We start from the raw sequence: 20,201 nt of genomic DNA on the forward strand, positions 1-20,201 counted from the left end.
CGGAAGTCAGAATTCCTTCTCCAGAAATACCATGTGACTTTTCCCAACTAGCCTGCAATTCACACCATTGTTTGCTCTCTTTAAATGTCTTCAGGATATGTCTTTGTTTTATCTGAGAGAGTGACATACTCTTTGGCTAATGGACAAGCATATATGATTAACAATTACTGTCATCCAACAAAAAGTAGAGTCCGTGAGAAGAGGCCAAGGCATGGGAAGGGTTCACCTGTGTCAAACAAAGAAACAAAGTAGAGAGAATTAAGGGATGGTGAGTGTAGAGGGGGTGCTGGCTGGCCACTGACAGTATAATAGCGATATCCAGAGGGCAAGCCACCTCATTATAGGTATATTTTTCATATTCTGAACTAATAAAATGAATTACAGAGAAGTTTGGCCCAAACCATTATATTAAGAGAGCTCTTCTGAAAACTCATTTGGGAAAAACTCACAAATGAATATATCTAGACCTGTGGCTATGAAAAAACTAAAAGAACTTGCTGCTACTCCTTAAGAACAGCAAGGGACATTCAAAAATGTTGATTGTTAATCTTGTGTGAGGAACTCATTCACTTAACTAACATATTCAAGCACATAGTATATGCCTGTTCCCAGATATGATTTCCATTTACCACATCTCCAGGCTGCATCAGGAAATCAGAAATGTCTTCATCTTTAGCTTGAATGGTTCATTAACTGTCTTTGGCAGGGGACTTTTGGCTTTTTTGGTTCTAGCTGGGTAAGGAAGTTGGCCTGTGATGTCAGACTTACAAGAAACACAGTCTATAAGACAAGGGAGGCCCTGGAGGCTGAAATAAAGTTGTTTCAGGGCTGAAATGAGCCATGTCTCTCTTAATCAGAGCAAGAAGTGGCGTGGGTGGAAGAAGCATCAAGCATCTAACGTTCTTTGTTCAGAACACAGAATATACCTTTACTAGAGGCCTAGTGCATGAATTTGTGCACCAGTGGGGTCCCTTGGCCTAGCCTGCAGGATCTGGCCGAGACCGGCTCTCCAACATCCCCTGAGGGGTCCCAGATTGCGAGAGGGCACAGGCCAGGCTGAGGGACCCCACCAGTGCACAATCAGGGCTGGGGAAGGATGGGGAAGGATGCGGGAGGTTGGCCAGCCAGGGAGGGATCGTGGGAGGGCTCCAAGGTGTGTCCAGCCTATCTTGCTCAGTCCTGATCTGCCAGACTTCAGCAGCAAGCTAACCTACTGGTCGGGTCAGAGCATCTGCCCCTTGGTCATCAGTGCACATCATAGTAAGCGGTTGAGCGGCCTTAGAATATCATTAGCATATTACACTTTGATTGGTTGAATGGCTGACCGGTCGACGGGACACTTAGCATATTAGGCTTTTATTATATAGGATGGGTACTTTATGCTTCTCTTTTAAGAGAAAAAGTGGGGGGGAAGGCAATTGGGTTTTCAGCATGCTAAAAAGAAAACAGGTAACGTATTATGTTCTAAAGAATATATTTTAAATATCTCTGTTTTCCAAATATTCTAACTGCATACACGTTTTTCAGGAACATGTTGTTACGAAAGCTGTGTGTGCTTATTTGACTAAGTATGGAGTACAAGGGGCATTATTGGAGATGATAAAGTTTAAATGGAAATTATTCTGGAATTAATGACATACCTAGCAAATATGACCTGGAATAAATCATCTACCACCCTTCTCTTTATGACAAAACTATTTTTGGTTATAAGTATAAAAGGGAACAAATAATAACAATGAGCAGAAAAGAAGAATAAGCAGAGATGCTTTTATTTTACTTAATTATGTAATCATGCCAACAAAAAAAAGATAAAGGATAAAAAATTAGAAAAGAAAGATTACCATTCAAAATAGGGAGAACTTGGGGTGGTGAACACACTATACAACATACAGATGATGTATTATAGAATTGTACACCTGCAACCTATATAATTTTATTAACCAATGTCACCCAAATAAATTCAATTTTTTAAAAAGGGAGAAAAGTAATGGACCAATACCCTTTAATTACTTTAATGTATTTTGGGGATAAAGAGAGAAAATTTTATATCTATATATTGGCCTATTACAATAACTGAATAAGCTAATTTCAATAAAAAGGAATTACCTGAAAAAGTTACTATTTATAACAACTAAATCATACTGATGTAATATTGTACTTTCTTATTCCTTCTTTCGTTTTAAAACAAACAATAATTTAAAAAGAAAAAATAAATTTTAATGATGTTATCCAAGTTCAATAAAATATCATGTGTAAACTACAACTTATACTTACAAATAAAAATTGTACCCCTTGCAATTTTCATTCTGTTGCACTGTTTCAAATTTTAAACATCAAAAACTCCATATGGTCACAAATTTTAAACACACAAAAAACTCCAAGGTCAGAATTGAAGGAAGTAGATTTCTTCATCTGAACAATCACTGTACTCATTGTCTACTTCAAATCTACACTTTAAACACAGAAATGTACAGTTCCATGGGGGTCAGAGACTCAAACTACACCTAAAGTGAGCTCAAACAATTCTGAACCTTTAGGAACTTACTCTCCAAATGAATGTGTGTGGATCACTCACAGGGGGAAAGCCAGACACCATGATGATTACCCTGAAAAGAGGCCCACATTGCTAGGAACTGAGGCCTCCAACCAACAGCCTTCAAATGACTGAGGCTGCAGCCTCATCAGAGGCTGAGCCAGAACTGTGGTCCTAAAGCTGCTCCCAGATGCTGAGCCTCGGATACCGTGAGAAAAAAAAATGCTTATTTTTTTTAATGTTATTAACCAATGACACCCCAATAAATTTGTTAAAAGTGAATGTACTGGAGACAACCAAGTTGGCGGCATAGGTAAACACCTGAACTTGATGCCGCACACAACCATATCAAAAAACTACAAGTAAAAGACAAAACAAATATCATCCAGAGCCACGGGAAGGCTGGCTGAGTGGAAATTCTACAACTAGAAGGAAAGAGAAAAGCACATTGAGTCTGGTAGGAGGTGTGGAGGTGTGGAGGTGTGGAAGCGTGGAGGTATGAAGGCGCGTGTGAAAGGGGCTGGCAACTGGGTATGCTGTTGTCTTTTTCAATCAGGAGAGAGATACAAGCTCCTGACTGCTCTGAACTCCAGTTCCGGGCGAGACTCTGGGGACCCAGACTCCTTCGGGTGGAAACTGGACTGTCTGACATCGGACCGGAACGCAAGAGTGGCTTTCTCTCAGAGGTGCTTGCAGTGATCATTGTTCGTGCACGGTGCCGCGGAACACAGAGACCTGGGGGCCTCTTCAGGGCAGGGCTGACAGGCAGCCATTGCTGTTTGCTCTGCCCTGGTGATTCCCTGAGACCACGCCCCACCCAATTTACAACCCCACCCAAGCTGTGCACAGAGGCTTTTGCATATGAATGGACTGGCCTTCTGCAATCTAAAACCTAACAAACTGCAGCTTGCATTGCTTCACAGCTGGGCCTCATCTGGGCACTTCCAAACACCAAACAAAGAGGAGGAATCCGCAGATCTCTCTGTACCTCCTGCTGGGTGGCCTCAGGCAGTGGCTGACTTTGCACCTCCTTGGAGATCGAAGAGCCAGTGTACCCAGGGGTCAAAGTGAGACCATCCAGATTACAACTCATCACATCCATAAGAGACACACTCAGGGGACAGACTCAGTGAGCACCAAAGCCCCACTGAAGCAAGTCCTGCCCCATAAGGGTGTCTTCAGCACAGAAGTTCTCCCATTGTAGACACAACTGGTCCTCGCAGCCAATTGGCCTGGAGGTCAATTCCTCCCAGTGATACCAACAGCAATCAAGGCTTAACTACAACAAGACTGTGCACACAGCCCACAAAGGGGTGCACCAAGAGTGTCTACCTCAGGTAATTAGGGAGGCTGAGCCACTGGGCCCTATAGGACACCTAGCACACAAAGCCACTCTATCAACACAGGGAAGCAGCCAAAATGCAGAGACAAAGAAACAGATCACAAATGAAAGAAATAGAGGAAAGTAAACTACTGGATATAGAATTCAAAATCACGGTTATAAGGTTACTTAAGAATCTTCTAGAAACGTCCGAGAAATATAGTGAGACCCTCAAGGATATGAAAAAGAACCAACTAGAAATTAAGCATACACTGACTGAAATAAAGAATAATATACAGAGATCCAACAGCAGACTAGAGGATCGCAAGAATCAAGTCAAAGATTTGAAATACAAAGAAGCAAAAAACACCCAACCGGAAAAGCAAAAAAAAAAAAAAAAAAAAAAAAAATCCAAAAATATGAAGATAGTGTAAGGAGCCTCTGGGACAACATCTGAATTATAGGGGTGCCAGAAGAAGAGAGAGAGCAAGATACTGAAAACCTATTTGAAGAAATAATGACAGAAAACTTCCCCTACCTGGTGAAAGAAATAGACCTACAAGTCCAGGAAGTGCAGAGAACCCCAAACAAAAGGAATCCAAAGAGGATCACACCAAAACACATCATAATTAAAATGCCAAGGGCAAAAGACAAAGAGAGAATATTAAAAGCAGCAAGAGAAAAACAGTTAATTACCTACAAGGGAGTACCCATACGATTGTCAGCTGATTTCTCAACAGAAACCTTGCAGGCCAGAAGGGAGTGGCAAGAAATATTCAAAGTGATGAATAGCAAGAACCTACAACCAATATTACTCTACCCAGCAAAGCTATTATTTACAATTGAAGGTCAGATAAAGAGCTTCACAGATAAGAAAAAGCTAAAGGAGTTCATCACCACCAAACCAGTATTATATGAAATGCTGAAAGGTATTCTTAAAGAAGAGGAAGAAGAAAAAAGTAAAGATAAAGATTATGAACAACAAATACATATCTATCAACAAGTGAATCTAAAAATCAAGTGAATAAAAAATCTGATGAACAGAATAAACTGGTGACTATAATAGAATCAGGGGCATAGAAAGGGAGTGGACTGACAATCTTTGGGGGGGAGGGGGTGTGGGGGTGCAGGAAGAGACTGGCAAAAATCGTACACCTATGGACGAGGACAGTGGTGGGGGGGTAAGGGCAGAGGGTGGTGTGGGAACTGGGTGGAGGGGAGCTATGGGGGGAAAAAAAGAGGAACAACTGTAATAATCTGAACAATAAAGATTTATTTTTTAAAAAGTGAATATACTAGTACCATGGTCGGCAAACTGCGGCTCTCGAGGCACATGCGGCTCTTTGGCTCCTTGAGTGTGGCTCTTCCACAAAATACCACGGCCTGGGTGAGTCTATTTTGAAGAAGTGGCGTTAGAAGAAGTTTAAGTTTAAAAAATTTGGCTCTCAAAAGAATTTCAATCGTTGTACTGTTGGTATTTGGCTCTGTTGACTAATGAGTTTGCCGACCATTGTACTAGTATATAGCTCAATTTAAGTGATTCTCCAAATTAACTTCCATATAGAAACAATGTGTATAAGTAACACAAATATTTTTTGCTCTTCTATGGAACTAGCAGTTTCCCTCTCACAGTTGCTTCAGCTGAAGCCCCTCCTTTCAGCACTAACCAAATCATACATCAGATGTTGAACTTGTATGGGGAAATGGAAGAAAGTTGAGTTTTCAGGGTGTGGAGCTTTTTTTAGCTTGGGGAGTCCCTACTTCCAAAGCCCCCCATTTTCTGAGTAGCAGAAGGAATAGAAACTGCAGCTGAAATGACTCAAGAAGGAACCTGAGATAATTTAATACCTCTGTGAGCTTCATTTTACTTGAAATTTTCCCAATGCATACAGTATGAAAACACAGCAGAACTAGATGGATCCAGTGAGCTAAACCCAAAGAAAATGTCTTTCTGAAGCTCAGAGGGCATCCAAATATTACCACTTTTTTAGTGCTTCTATTTTTTCTTTAATGCAAGGGGACAGGGGAGGGGAAAGAGTCCATCCAAAAACAAAGGCCCGAGGAGAAACCAAGATGGCGGCACAGGTAAGCACCTAAACTTCTGCCTCGCACAACAATTTCAAAACTACAACTAAAAGAACGGACACCATCCAGAACCACAAGAAAGCTGGCTGAGTGAAAATTCTACAACTAGAAGGAAAGAGAAAAGCTCACAGAGAATTGGAGATACGGCAAAGGGTCTTTGTGCATGCAGAAAGGAAGGGTGACTGGCTGACTTTCTCTGGCGGAAGGGGGAAGGAAGCCCCCGACCGCACTGAACCCCAGTTCTGACTACACTGAACCCCAGTCCCTGGCGAAACCCCATGGACCCAGGCTCATACAGGGGGAGTCTGGTCTGTCAGGTAGAGAGAAAGGCACACGGAGACTCGGAGACCCGGGGCAGACCCGGGGGAGCCCCGGGGGAACCCCGGCAGGCAGGGTTCTGGAGGCGCACGCACCAGTGTGCACAAAGGCTGCGGAAGTAGCCACAGGCTTTCCCTAGCAGAAGGGAGTCAGAAACTCCTGACTGCACTGAACCCCAGTTCTGACTGCACTGAACCCCAGTTCCAGGCAAGCACCTGGGGACCCACGCTCTTGTGGGGGAATCTGGACTCTCGGGCGGAGACTCGGGAGCCGGGGAAGGCAAAGGTCTGGAGGTGCGCGCATGCCAGTGCGCACAAAGGCTGCGGAGGTTGCCACAGGCTTTCCCTAGTGGAAGGGAGTCAGAAGCTCCTGACTGCACTGAGCCCCAGTTCTGACTGCACTGAACCCCAGTTTCAGGCGAGCCCCTGGGGACCCATGCTCTTGTGGGGGGAATCTGGACTCTCGGGCAGAGACTCGGGAGCCGGGGAAGGCAGAGGTCTGAAGGCGCGCGCGCGCAAGGGCAAGGCTGACTGGAAGCCAAGGCTGTCTGCTTCTCCCTCAGACTCCACCCCATCCAAGCTGAGCACAGAGGTTATTGCAATTAGGCAAGTCTAATCCTATAAGGCTGTCTCCAGCACCAAACTTCTCCCAGCGTAGACACAGCTGATCCTTACAGCCAACTGGCCTGGAGGTCAATTCCTCCCAGTGATACCAACAACAATCAAGACTTAACTACAACAAGGCTGTACACACAGTCCACAAAGGGGTGTACTAAGAGTGTCCACCTCAGGTTAACTGGGGAGGCCGACCCACTGGGCCATATAGGAAACCTAGCACACAAATCTACCCTACCAACTCAGGGAAGCAGTGAAAATGCGGCATCAAAGAGATCACAAACGAAAGAAATGGAGGAAAACAAACGACTGGATATAGAATTCAAAACCACGGTTATAAGGCTTTTCAAGAATATCCTAGAAAAAGCCGATAAATATAACGAGACCCTCGAAGATATGAAAAAGGACCAACTAGAAATTAAGCATACACTGACAGAAATAAAAAATATTATACAGAGACCCAACAACAGACTAGAAAAATACAAGAATCAAGTCAAAGAATTGAAATACAAAGAAGCAAAAAACACTCAACCGAAAAAGCAAAAAGAAAAAAAAAATCCAAAAAGTTGAAGATAATGTAAGAAGACTCTGGGACAACTTCAAGCATACCAACATCAGAATTATGGGGGTGCCAGAAGAAGACAGAGAGCAAGATACTGAAAACCTATTTGAAGAAATAATGACAGAAAACTTCCCCCACCTGGTGAAAGAAATAGACTTACAAGTCCAGGAAGCGCACAGAACCCCAAACAAAAGGAATCCAAAGAGGACCACACCAAGACACATCATAATTAAAATGCCAAGAGCAAAAGACAAAGAGAGAATCTTAAAAGCAGCAAGAGAAAAACAGTTAGTTACCTACAAGGGAGCACCCATACGACTGTCAGCTGATTTCTCAACAGAAACAATGCAGGCCAGACGGGAGTGGCAAGAAATTTTCAAAGTGATGAATAGCAAGAACATACAACCAAGATTACTCTACCCAGCAAAGCTATCATTCAGAATTGAAGGTCAGATAAAGAGCTTCACAGATAAGAAAAAGCTAAAGGAGTTCATCACCACCAAACCAGGATTACATGAAATGCTGAAGGGTATTCTTTAAGAAGAGGAGGAAGAAGAAAAAAGTAAAGATAAAAATTATGAACAACTAATACATATCTATCAACAAGTGAACCTAAAAATCAAGTGAATTAAAAACCTGAGGAACAGAATAATCTGGTGAATATAATAGAATCAGGGGCATAGAAAGGGAGTGGACTGATAATTCTCAGGGGGAAAGGGGTATGGGGGGGCTCAGGAAGAGACTGGACAAAAATCATACACCTATGGAGAGGACAGTGGGGGGGAGGTAAGGGCAGAAGGTGGAGTGGGAACTGGGTGGAGGGGAGCTATGGGGGGGAAAAGGAGAAACAATTGTAATAATCTGAATAAAGATTTATTTAAAAAATAAATAAATAAATAAATAAATAAATAAATAAATAAATAAATAAAAACAAAGACCCACTGAAATGCTAAGGTCAAAAAGGAGAATCCCACCCTTGCAACTCTTCCTCTGAGTTGATTAAGACTCACCCCTGGTTTTTCAGCCCTAATTGTCTTCCACTACATCTGACCCTTGAACAACATGGGTTTGAACTATGCAGGTACACTTATACATAGATTTTTTTTCAATAAATATTTTCCCTTTCTTATGATTTTCCTCTAGCTTATTTGTTGTAAAAATACAGTACATAATGCAAAATATGTGTTAATTGACTGTTTATGTTATGGTAAGGCTTATGTTATGGTAACTGTAGGCTATTAGCAGTTAAGTTTTGGGGGAGTCAAAAGTTAGATGTGAATTTTTGACTGTGTGGGAGGTCAGAACTCCTAACCCCCATGTTGTTCGAGGGTCAACTGTACTTACAAAAGAAAATAGTACATGGTGGTCCACTTAATTTCCCCATCATCTGAAACAGCTCCTAAACAACTAACTCTAGGACCTTTGCATGTGGCACAATTTTCTTGCTTTTTAAGGAAATTAAATCAAATTGTGGTTGGAAAAAGAACTAGCTAAGCATTCTTTTAAAAGTTCAGAAGAGTCTAAATTACGGGCTTGGACACACAAGAAAAAGAAAGTTTTGTTTTGTTTTAATACGATTTTAAACTGAATTAGTTGAGGCTGCTGAAAAGATGAACTATATAATTACAGCAATCTACGCAGATAATACAGCCACAGTAAAGGAAAAATCAGACTCAAGGACAGAGACCAAAAACCTTCTCTCCTGCCTTCTCCACTGAAGTCATTTTTCTTTTCAGTAACAGAAAGAGGAAACATAAATATTATATTGCATATTTAATGTGCAAAAACCTCCTGACATTGAATAACTTTAAAATATTTCTTATAAAATATAAATTTTGTCACTTCTTATCAAATAAATGTATCCTTTATGGAGGAGGAGCAAGTATTCCTTAAAGGGTTACTAAATAAAGTTATTTACATTTAACATAGGTTTCACATGCATAAACAGTCAGGCGCCATTTAACGACAGGGATGTAACCTGAGAAAAATGCATCGTTAAGTGTTTTCGTTGTGTGAATATCAGAGAGTGCATTTACACAAACGTAGATGGTATAGCCTACCACACACCTAAACTGTATGGTGCAGCCTATTGTCCTAGACCCAGGCTACAAGACTGTACAGCATGTTACAGTACAAAACAACATGAGGTTAAATCAAGCACAAGAGAAAATAATGCATTCAAGAGACTCGGGAAAGATGTATGCGGCAGCTGCTGCTGACGTAACACAACATACTGTTTTACAGCAAACTTTTTTTTTATAAGTAGAAAGAGTACACTGTAAAATAGTGATAAAAATATAGTATAGTAAATACATAAACCAGTAGCAGTCATTATCATGTCAAGTAGTATGTATTGTACCTAATTGTATGTGCTATACTTTTATACAATTGGCAGCACATGGGTTTGTTTACAACAGCGTCACCACAACACGTGAGGAATGCACGCACACCATATTGCCATGGCTCTGACATCAGTAGGCAATGGGAATTCTTCAGCTATACCATAATCTTACGGAACCACTGGAGGAGATGCAGCCCACCGTTGACTGAAGCATCTTTATGCAGCACATGACTACTAAGTCAATAACACTCATAATACACGTAACAGGAAGGGATTAATACTGCCTTAAGAATCATTCCTATTGAAATGTCCTGAATAATAAAATAATTTTTAAGCAATGACAGCTTGTTATTAAACATTTTTAAAAAGCCATGTTTAATTGGATTACTATTCCCATTTAATCTTCAGGACTGAAGAGAATCTCGAAATGTACTGAATATTGGGGAAAGGATACAAAAATCAAATTTCCACAGGACAGAAGAGCCTTTTTACTGTGTCATACCAGCAGGTATTTGGCATAACTGAGCAAGTGCTGGAAACAAGAAAGCCACATTGCCATGCGTTTGAACATTAACTTAGAAATGTCTCTGCAATGTTCACCCCCAACATCAAGATAATATCAGTATCACAATGCAATGAGAACATATATTTTTAAGTGATTTGTTTAAATGTTTTCATTGAAACTGAAACACAAAAAGTAATGTCAGCAGCTGCAGTACACAGTGAATATCACTTTAGGGAACAAATGTCTAACTTGTTTAACAAGGAACCAGATTTCAGAGATAGTGAGAGAAAGCCAGATCCAGCGATGCATGTTTAAGCACTTAAGGAGGGTGATTAAAGCAACAAGATTAAATTGATATGTTAAGTCCGGCTGGTGTGGCTCACTGGTTGAGTGTCTACCTATGAACCAGGTGGTCATGGTTTGATTCCCGGTCAGGGCACATGCCCGGGTTGTGGGCTCGATCCCCAGCGTGGGGCATGCAGGAGGCTGCCAATCAATGATTCTCTCCCTCTCCCTTCTTCTCCAAAATTAATTAAAATATATATATTTAAAAAATTAATACATTAAATATTAAAATGCTACATGAAGGACATAGCCCCTTGAAAGACTTGACAATAAATTTTAACTTGGTCCTCACACAAATTAGGTGTAAGAGCAGGGTGTTTATAACAGCAGCAATCTGCTGTTCAAATACTAAGCAGGCAGCATTGTTCCCAGTGGCTTAAAAAATGAGAAAGAGCTTAAGCAAGGAATTTTCAAGTGCAAATAAAATGTGGTAAGGAGCTAGAAAATGAGACATGGAAAAATTGAAAGCACTGAAGGTAATTCACTTACCAGGAAATGATATAAAAATAATCAACTCATTCAATGAAAACATAATGCAGAATTAGGTCAGCAACACTGAAAACATAATACAGAATTAGGTCAACAACACAGACCTAGAAACCTCCTTCCTGTCTCCGGACTCTGCACGTACCTCATTCAGTCACTGCTGGCTACCTTTCCACCGAGCAAGCCAGTGTTCAGCTAAGAAAGAACAACACTGAGTTGAAAGGAGGCCCCTCCTCCTCTGAGTGTCAACGTGTGGAAGCCCACGTGGAAGCCTTTACAGAGTCATGGCCACGAGATCTGAGAGCTGGAAGTGAATGTGTGAGTACAGCTGAAAAGAACATAAACTGTCTCCACAAAGAACTTCTGTCTCCTACTGCTTGACCCAGAGTCAGCGTTGGAAACTTCTTTGTGGCTCCATCACCAGAAAGTCGGGAAAGGAAGGAGGGGAGGAGGCTGCAAAATACAGCCCTCCCCATTCCCTTTCAAGACTCCAGGTGGGCTGGGGCCCTTAGATGTTTGAAACGAAGGCTTCTGGGTGGGCATGGAGGTGTCCCACCGGGTCCCTGATAAGACTGGCAAGAGCGAGACTGGCCTCTCTGCCCTTCTCCTCTGGATTCCAGGTTCCTCTCTCTCCCTCCTTCTCCCTGGGAGCCTGGAGCTCAGATGATATCCGAATAAGCTGCCACGCATATGCTCCAAAGCCTCTGCCTTACACTACTCTGCACTCCAACCCCAGAATTCCCAATTGCTTAGTGCACCTGGGAGTGCTGGAGAATGATCTGATGACACGAAGTCACATTAAAATGTGAATAATTGACAGGCCTTCTTCCCACCTCAACTCCGCCCTCTCCCTCGCTGTCAATCAGGTCACTCTCCCAAGGCCCTGTATTGTCGGTGATATGGAGAAGGAATCTGGGGATAGGTTGGGGATGAGAAGCTTGTTTTTCTGTTGCCCCATCGATCACAACACTTGGAAAATGACAAGGCAGGAGCCGGGTGGCAACTCGGAACTTCTTCGAGGGCAGGAGGGCTACACCCCTGCCCTGCTTCCTCCCAACACCATGCACGGAGGGCAAGGCCAGACCACCTCATGCCACCTCCTCTCCAGTCCTGTACTTTAACAAAGAAATGTAACTCTAACACATGCTACGACCTAGATGAACCCTGAGTACATTATGCTAAATCAGTGGTCGGCAAACTGCGGCTCGCGAGCCACATGCGCCTCGTGAGCTGCGGTTTGCCGCTCTGTTGACTAATGAGTTTGCCGACCACTGTGCTAAATGAAAGAAGCCAGCTACAATAGGACAGATACGGTAAGATTCCACTTATAGAGGTACCGAGTACAGGCAAATTCACTGAGACAGAAACTAAAATAGAGGTTACCAGGGGCTGGGGGCAGGGGGATGGGGAGTTTCTATTTGAAATGAGGAAAAAATTCTAGAAAACAGGCATACCTCAGAGATATTGCAGGTTTGGTTCCATACCACCGCAATAAAGCAAGTCACAATTCTTTTTGCTGGTGGATGGCCTTGCCTTCAATTTGTAAAAACTGCAGCATCTGCGATGCGCCATAAAGAGGAATGTAATAAAACAAGGTGTGCCTGTAGATGGTGGTGATGGTTGCACGACATTGTGGGTGTACTAATGCCACTGGATTGTACACTTAAAAACGGTCAGCTTTATTTTATGTATATTTAACCACAATTTCAAAAGTTACAACAAAGCAAATACAAAAGAGAAAAATTAGCAAAGGGAGACAAGCTCACACACAGCTCCCCCACCTCCCACCTCACCCATCCCTCACTGACACCAGCTTTAGTCCTGGCACTTCAGTGTCTGTCTGTCTTCTCTGATTAGGGTTCCACCCAACGAGGTCTGGCTCCCAGAGCAGACAGACAGAGAGGCTCGACTGTTCCTGATTTGCAATTTACCTATTCTCTCAGGTAGTGGACCCCATTCTTGTTCCCCTTGCTCTTCTATGCTATCCCTGCGTCAGACTCCCAAGGGTTGGTTAGTGGGTGGCCTTGAATCCATATTCATTATTTTCAGGTAAACCTCCATGTGACCCAGGTCAATCCATTTCTGCTTTCAGTAGACTCCACCGGACCCTTGGGAGCTGGATGGATGCATCAAATTATTGAGCTAGCCACTAGGAAAAAATATGGAGTTTTCCCTCTTCCCTTCTTTACCATGTGCTTAGTATCTTTGTAACACAATTGTTATTCATTCATTAGATATGATTCACTAATTACTATGCCATGCAGCTGTGTTGTACAGCATAATGGTTAAGAGCATATGACTGAAGACAAACTTCTATGCACTAGTGTGTGACCCTAGGCAGTCTTCTCAACTCCCAGTGCCTCAGTTTCCTCATCCATAAAGTGAAGATAATACTCATCCCTATCTCATAGGATTTTGATGCACATTAAATGTATTACACATAAAAGGTTTAGGAAAAATACCTAACATGTACTGAGCACTCAAAGTGTTGTTCCTCTGGTTATTGGAGTCAGTCTAATACCCTCAATCTTCGTTGCTCATTGCTGATGTGTAACATTGTTTGTTCCCAATGTTTGACACTCTTGACCCCACAAGTCGAGGAATGGGGTGCAAGAGAATGACTTTACTTTTTTCTTTATAATTCTCTCTACAGTTTTTTCACCACTTGTACTACAGAGGCCAAAATGCCAGCTAGCCATCTGACACATGCCAATCCAACCACAGTTCTCCACTTCATTAGAATTCTCAAGAAAAATACTTTTTTAAAACTGTAGGATCCAAACCTGTAAGCAGGGGGGAAGAGAGATGAGGGGCAACATTGGAAACTCTGGTTTGGCTATTCCTATCTCCATCCCCTAGACTTCCCAATTATGTGAACCCACAAATTCCTTTTTTTGCATAGGCTAGTTTCAGTCACTTGCAACTAAGAGTCTTGACTGATAATCTTGAAAATGATGTCACTGAAAACAATAGTGGAAATATTAATATCCATTTGATCTCTCTCTTCCCCCAGTGTTTTTTCTGACATACTTTTTTTAAATCTTCACCTGAGGATATTTTCATTGATTTGAGATTGGGAGAGGGAGAAGGAGGGAGGAAGGGAGGGAGGGAGAGACAATGATGTGAGAAAGAAACACCTATCGATCTATCAGTTGCCTCCTGTATGGGCATCCCACAACCTAAATATGTGCCCTTGACTGGAAGTCGTACCCACAACCTTTTTGGCGTACAGGATGACACTCAACCAATTGAGCCACTTGGCCAAGCTGTTTCTGACATACTTTTAAAGAAGAAGAATACACTTAATTTGTAGCTAAATGACTGAGGAAATCATTGCACTCTGAAGATTCTCTAGGGAACAACAATAACAAAAACAGAATTCACTATCTTGAATTCAAGCCAGCCTGTTCATCAAAGACTTTATGAAGCATTAAAAGAACCTCCCACACTCATTTCGGCAACTGTAGCACCTGGCGCAATGAGGCACTCACTAACTCACTACAGAGTTGATAATAGATGGGTTGACTCTTCCTGACACCGACCTCCTTAGGCTTCCACTTGTGGTCTCCTTGCAGATTGCCTAGTTGCACCCCCTGCCCAAGTCCCCTGGAGTGAGACCCATCAGGACCCCTGTCTTACACCCTGCTTTTTGGTGTAGCCTCTGTGTCCTTTCCTCCCCTACCGCTGCCTGCTGCTCCCAAGACTCAGTTTAGACATTATGAGTCATGAAGAAATTATCAAGATATGGACATTCCCTTTGGGATCTCCTTAATTTTGATTTTCACTATTAAGTGTGGAGAAACTTCAAGATGTAAAACAGGTTATCGTCCAAGAGTTACTAACTGTAATGAATGGACACTTGAAGTGTGAACATACAGAGGTACACCTGCAGACACAGACATGCAAATACATGCACACAGGTGCACACAGACCCACATCCACACAAAGACATGCAAAAGATGACTAAAAACATCTTACAAATTTAGAAACATGCTAAGAATCACTTTTTATGTGTGTATATAAGATAGGAGTCATACAATTCCACCAACCAAATTATTTTCCTTCCAACAGAGATGCATGTTACTAACATTTCATTTTTCCATGCATGCAAAGCATACATCATTCAACAATGTGTTTGTTTTATAAGGAAACTCAGTTAACAATGTCAGAGCATTCTTCAGGAGTTAAAAAACTGTGTAGCAACAATATTAAATCAAACACCAGATCACTGAACATGCTGGCTTCAATTATATGAGGGCAGATGGGGCTTACATCTATCTGGCAAATGTTTTTCTCATTTGTTTTCATAACATCAGAAATAGACTAATTAGACTTCATTTTAAATCTCACATAATTTTTATCTAGTCTCACATTCTATTTAGTCTGAATCCTAGCCAGAAAGTCAATGAAATATAAACATTTGACCATCATTTTTGCTTCAAGGGAAGTGTGAGGTTGAGCAGCAGTGCCTGTGTATTTTCTAGTAACTAACAAAAGCTACCTGTTTCTAATGCAAAACGAGCCGCTGTAAGGAATTTGATGGGAACCATCTACCTGTCCTCTTTCTTCTGATCCAGTCGTCACAGTTTCTCTGGTTTCATAATTTGAGTTATGATAATCTCTAGACTTGACACCAATATGCAAATATAAATTAAAAACTAATCCCAGTTAAATATAAAGCTCAGGATTAGAGAATTTCAGACTTAAAAAAGACTTAGCAATCATCTAGTTCATCCCCAACACTTTATTAACAAACATATCCAGAAAGATTATAAGATTTGCCCAAAGTCAGAGAGGTGGGGATAGAACCACAGGCGCTAGCTCAGATGTCAGGTCAAACATTTTCTTCCACTGTTTATACCGTTTCCCTAAAGACTAGAGCACTTGCCTTAATAATCCACTCTTACTTGTCAACACTTACGATAAGAACAGTGAGTGCCACATGTATGTAAATGTCACCCCAATAAATTCAATTAAAGAAATAGGATTATCATAACCTTTAGCATGGGTAGTATGGAAACAAGCAAAACATTTGTATTAAATTTGTTCATGTTCTTAGAATATCAAAATCACCTGATACGAATTTACTATTTACTCTTTTATTATCATTTTAAAGGTTTATAAACTATTCACTATTGAAATTTAGTAATGTAAATTTGGTACTAAATGTTACCTTGTGTAAATTAAAGCAGAATTCTTACAGTCTAAAGCGCCCTCTAGTGTTCCTATGTAAAAACTTCTTTTCAGATAAAGTGTCATCCTTTCTAATTATGGCTAGAGGGTCCTTTTTGCCATGGGCAGTCCTGGTTTATTTAGGTCTATGCTTGCCATCCTGTTTGGTTTAACATTTGCCTTGGTATTTTCACTTTAATAGAGAAAAACTATTAATAGTTGCATTAAAAGAAGCTGGGGTTGGTTGAGTAGTCCTCCACTTTGTATTTCCAAGCTTCCTTCGTAGTCTTGTCCAATACTGTAAGCACATGAGCAGTGTTATGGACTGAATGTTTGTGTCCCCCCTAAAAGTTATATGTTGAAGCCCTAATTCCTAATATTGTGATATCTGGAGGTGGGGCTTTGGAGAGGTAATGAGGTTTAGTTGAGGTCATGAGGATGGAGCCCTCACAATGGGATTAGAGCTCTTACAAAGAGCAAGAAATCAGAGCTGCTGCTTCCCACCGCCCCCCTCACCACCATACACACACACACACACACACACACACACACACACACACACACACACACACACACATTGAGGAAAGGCCAGGTGTGACATAACAAGAAGATGGCCATCTGCAAACCAGGAAGTGGGCTCTCACCAGACTCCGAATCTGCCAGCATCTTGATCTTGACCTTCCAGACTCCAGAAATATGTTGTTTAAGCCACCCAGCTATGATACTTGCTTATAGCAGCATGCACTAAGACAAGCAGCAGAGATGTCACTCTAAGGGAGGATAACCAGCAATGACCCATTTCTATTTTCCCCAATCCTTTCCAAACACAATGGAACTACTGCTTCCTTTTCAAGATAGCAGGGCATTTGCTTACAAAAGAAAATGCACTCAAGCAGGAGCTGCCAGGGACAGCAAACCCCTCCAGCCTCTGAGAGAATACCCTGATGCCGTGTGCCCTTGGGTTTACCAGTGAGGCACGCCATGCCCATGCTCAGGCCTACAGGATGTATGGAACTGCAAAGGCACAGCTGGTGGTGTGAGTGGGAAAGGTGGGTTAGAATATTCAAGATGTTCTCAGGGGAAAGAGGCCATGAGGGCTGCTTTAGAAGCATACAGAGACCAATCTGAACACTTTTAACACAATGATTTAGTCATTTCTTGTATGCTGCATATCTACAATAACTAACTATATTATTATTTGGTGAATAATAATGTGATGCTTTTTTATTTTGCAATAAGCTCAAAAATGGAAGTTCACATTTAGTAAAACATTAAGTGCTAAATTTCCAATTCCCAAGTAAGTTGATGAATGTGAAGTTGCACAAAATGTCAGCATTTGCCAACCCTCAGAGCCATAAGGGACAAAGTGATATCAATTACCAAGTGAAAACCCCAAACACAGATCTGCTGAAGTAGCATGATAATGGACAACCAAATGAATTGCTATTTTGAGAACCCTGGACTTGAAGTTTATGATTTATCACATGCAGCTATAGAGGTGCTTACATAACATTTACAGCCAGCGATTGCTCTTCTAAATTGACTCTGCCATTTTTTTCACACAAAAGTTCTTAGTTTATTAATCCTTTCACAAAAAATCTGCACAGTCACCACATGAAGAATTTTTACTCCTCTGTTGTCCCATCTCCAGCTCACTTTTACCAGCACCAACGTTGACCTGTGCAGTCCCCCTGACTTCCTTCGTTCTGTTCTGCATTTCTTTTGCTGTTTTCTTGAAGTTTTCTTCTCATACAGGCCATGTCTTGCATGTCTATGTTTGGGTTCATTTTTCTTTTAGTAATCTAAGGAATCACAAATCATGCCAAAGCCAGTGGTCTTGCCACCACCAAAATGGGTTCTGAATCCAAATACAAAGATGACATCTGGTGTGGTCTCGCATGTCTTGGCTAGATTTTCCCAAATTTCTATCTTAGGTACTATTGCCTTCCCAGGGTGAAGGACACCAATGATCATTTGTTTCCACTGAAGTGGTCTGTTGGTCATAAACTTCCTGGTCTGGGTAGTTACTGTGTTGTTCATGATAAAGGCTGATCTGCAAGCAGCCAGGGAAGAAAACAACTTTGCCAATTTTTTATTTCAGGTTTTGCGTTCATGTACAAAAAGTGAAGCAAAAGCTATAATGTGTTTGGAAATGAAAGCAGAAATGTAGTCTGCTTAAGCTGAAACACCTGACATTTTTGTGAATCTTCCCATAAATCGGGTTTAAAATATTAACTATAAATCCTGTGATAATGCTGTATAACCTTGGCGGAACATTGTGTATGTTACTAATTTAAGATGTCTAATTTTAAAATTAAAATATGAAGCAGAAATGTAATTGGAGTTGGTTAAAATGTAAATGTAAGTCATAATTTCACTTAAAGAAGTTGCATTATATACCAACTGAAATAGAAGCTGTATTTGTTAAAACTTACAAATTTTGAATATGCCAAGTATTAAACTACAAAATTTTTGTAATGAAGCTGATGTTGAAATAAAAACAAACAGACAAAAACCACCTCAGTATGGACACACTAGACTGCTCTCTTAGCCGTTCATCATTAATTGGGACTACTTAGTAAATCAATGTGTCCTATCAGTGGTATCAAACTTTTTCATAAATGAGTCCTCTAGATTTGGGGTGCATTTATTCAATAGCGGTTAGAAAAAAAAAATGTTGATTGGCAAAGGATTTTGTTGATGTTTTTCTCCAGCAGGTGGAAATCATAACATCATGCACTGCAGGAAGCAGTTGCTAAGCAACCATTTCAGTATCTTAAAAAAAATCCAAACAAATATTCCTTTTAAATGTCTGAAGCACGTGAAAAATTAGGTAAACTCTCCATACAACTTTAAGGAAAGTCATACAACTTACAAAAATTACGTTATTCTTTTTTCCCAATAGCAGTTAGAAATTTTAATTTAAAAATTTAAGGAAATCTTCAGCTTTTGAGGCTTTGGAGAATTACAACTATTGAAAAACAACGCTTGCAAAAAGGAAGACAATGAAGCATCCCAACTCTAGCAGAGTGAATAAATTAAATGACAGACATCAAGTCATGTCCAAGGTTTAATATTGCTCTTTGGAATATTAATATATCCACTTGTGAGGAGAAACTTTTATAGCGCCCAATGGAATGGAACAAAATTAGGAGTGCCTTTGATTTCATAGCATCCCAGTTAAGGAAACATCAAAAGAATCACATCTGGAGAGAATTTAATGAAATTTGTCTTCTAGAAATGTTTGTCAAGGAAATGTACTCTGGAGGCCAAAAAAGGGGATATCAAGGATTATATTTAAGCTTCTTATACATTTTAATACAAAAATATTATAATTGAGAATATTCTCCATTTCACAGAATTCACTCAGTTCTTGTAGAGAGATTATGTTTCTCAAGTAAAAATATTATGGTTTACAGAGACAAGTTAATTGAAGGTGTCAATTTCAGACATTATGAAAATTAAAAATAATATGCCAATATTAGAAAAAAAGGCATTTCTTCAGAAAAATGCCACTGATGTAGTAGTAGAGCCAGATATAACTAACAAGCTGATTAAGTATGTAAATATTTAACAAAAATAATCATTCTATTTATTTTTAATGTATTTATATTGTCAAATAATACAATATAAAGGTGGTGTTTTTTTTAAAGCCTTCCTTTATTTTATTTTATTTTTATTTTTATTTTTTTAAGTATTTGTTATTGCCCAGCTGCAGTGGCTCAGAGGTTGAGCGTAGACCTAAAACCAGAAGGTTGCAGTTCGATTCCCAGTCAGGGCACATGCCTGGGTTGCAGGCTTGATCCCCAGGGTGGAGTGTGCAGGAGGCAGCTGATCAATGATTCTCTCTTGAGTTATGAGGACCTAGAGGTGTGGGGGAGACAGAAGTGGGCTGGAAGAGGTTAATGGGGGGGGGGGA

General features: G+C 40.8%; 1 protein-coding gene and 1 pseudogene across 3 annotated transcripts in view; both read right to left on the reverse strand.

Annotated features, from left to right (window-relative positions):
* The window catches only part of RNF144B (ring finger protein 144B), a 181,529-nt gene that overhangs the window by 112,343 nt on the left and 48,985 nt on the right, over positions 1-20,201 (reverse strand). The window lies entirely within an intron of this gene.
* LOC308241124 (small ribosomal subunit protein eS24-like) lies at positions 17,871-18,322 on the reverse strand (annotated as a pseudogene). The gene has a single exon. The product of its transcript is annotated as a small ribosomal subunit protein eS24-like (transcript).

Source organism: Plecotus auritus (genome assembly GCF_963455305.1).
Source record: "Plecotus auritus genome assembly, chromosome: 2".
NCBI lineage: Eukaryota > Metazoa > Chordata > Mammalia > Chiroptera > Vespertilionidae > Plecotus > Plecotus auritus.